This window comes from Penaeus chinensis, chromosome 34 (genome assembly GCF_019202785.1).
Source record: "Penaeus chinensis breed Huanghai No. 1 chromosome 34, ASM1920278v2, whole genome shotgun sequence".
In the NCBI taxonomy this organism is placed as follows: domain Eukaryota; kingdom Metazoa; phylum Arthropoda; class Malacostraca; order Decapoda; family Penaeidae; genus Penaeus; species Penaeus chinensis.
The window spans coordinates 1,217,388-1,219,298 of NC_061852.1; positions in this window are offsets into that span (position 1 = coordinate 1,217,388).

Consider the following 1,911-nt stretch of genomic DNA (forward strand, 5'->3'; position numbering starts at 1 on the left):
CTCCTTTTCCTCAATTCTCTTTCTCTCCTCCTTCCCGCCACGCCTTTTCTTCACTGCCTTTATGCCTTACCTTCCCTCCCTCTTTTTCCAGCTTATTATTTTTCCTTCTCTCTCTCTCTCAGTTCTCTCCTTTTTCCCTTATACATCTTCCCTTTCATCTCCCTCGAGGCTCCTAATACACAATACACTCCCGTCTTGTGGACCAAAGGCCCCCTTTTTTCGGCTTTGCTAATTACAACATGGCGGCCGGATCTTGTGTACGTAACGTGGACGATTTAATGCAGTTTGGCTTCCCTTGCCTCTGCTGTGTGTTTGTGTCGTTTTAGGATATTACTTCCTCCAAAACATGTTGGCCATACACTTTCGTTATTTTTCAAATTTGCATTTCATTTTCATATGCTATCATTGAGGGGTTGCATTTAAGTTTTGAAAAGTTGGTGATTGAAGTTAAATAAAAAAAAGTAACGGTAACTTAAGCAGAAAATTATTTATGAAAAGAAATACACACCCCTTGAGATAAGTAATTTCTAAACAAAAAAAGCTCAAAGGGCAGGTGATAAATGTGCAAATGGAATTCACATCGGTATTTAAGTGAGTTACCCTCCAAGTGCCCTATAACCGGTGTGAAAGGCTAGTAATAAAGACGGTTATCGACGTTTCTTCTGTAATGAAATATGCCGTGCATGAAAGCGTTTTACTTAGATTTTGCCAAGCATGTAAAAAAAAAGAAAAAAAAAGGAAAATGTCTCACTGAGGGAGAGGAGAAGGAGGGGAGGAGAAGGGAGAGGGAGAGGGGAGGAGGGAGAGGGAGAGGGAGAGGGAGGGAGAGAGAGTGAGGGAGAGAGAGAGAGAGAGAGAGAGAGAGAGAGAGAGAGAGAGAGAGAGAGAGAGAGAGAGAGAGAGAGAGAGAGAGAGAGAGAGAGAGAGAGAGAGAGAGAGAGAGAGAGAGAGAGAGAGAGAGAGGAGAGAGGAGAGAGGGGAGAGAGAGAGGAGAGAGAGAGAGAGAGAGAGAGAGAGAGAGAGAGAGAGAGAGAGAGAGAGAGAGAGAGAGAGTGTGGTCAGGAGCCTTCATTGTCACGCCCTCCAACTGGCAGGGCTGACCAATAGTGCGGCACCCGCCGCCGTACTGACCTACTGTAAGCCAAGACAACATCCCTCTTGACCTTTGCCAGCAATCTTGACCCGGACAATCACTCTTCCTCGAGTCACGCTCCCGTTCGGACGCGGCCTCCTCTTGGGGGGTCACCCTCCAGGGCCCCCACCTTGCCGGGCCTATTCGTTGCCGGCTACGCTACCGACACCCTACACTTCCAGCAATAAAGAATGAGACCAGGCGGTGAGTTTCCGTCAACCAAAACCCTGACATATTGGTGGACAGCAGTGACAAGCACCTCAAAGGGGGGGGGGGGAGAGAGAGAGAGAGGGAGAGAGAGAGAGAGAGAGAGAGAGAGAGAGAGAGAGAGAGAGAGAGAGAGAGAGAGAGAGAGAAAGAGAGAGAGAAAGAAAGAGAGGACACATAAAAATATAAAAAAATAAAAAAATCAGTGTCCCAACTGAGCAAACACCGAAACGGCGCCATTCATGGGAAACCGCACACCGACAGCACATGTATCATTCCAGTTAACGTATGGCATACATATCCTGACAGTCCACGGCGCGGCCCGGATGTCCTGCTGTTTGCGTCCTGCGCGAAACGAACGCCTCTGCCAAACATCAGCTGTTTCGTCACGGGGAGCGGCTGTTGCGTCACCACACTCTACACACCTACTCCTCACACCTCATTCATAAGCCATATTGATATTCAAACAAACTCTCATCGCTTCGAAGAAAACTACTTACTCCAATCCGGCCTAAATACTCACGTGATGCAACGCCTAAAAATTACAAACTAATCTTATAATCACATTTTCT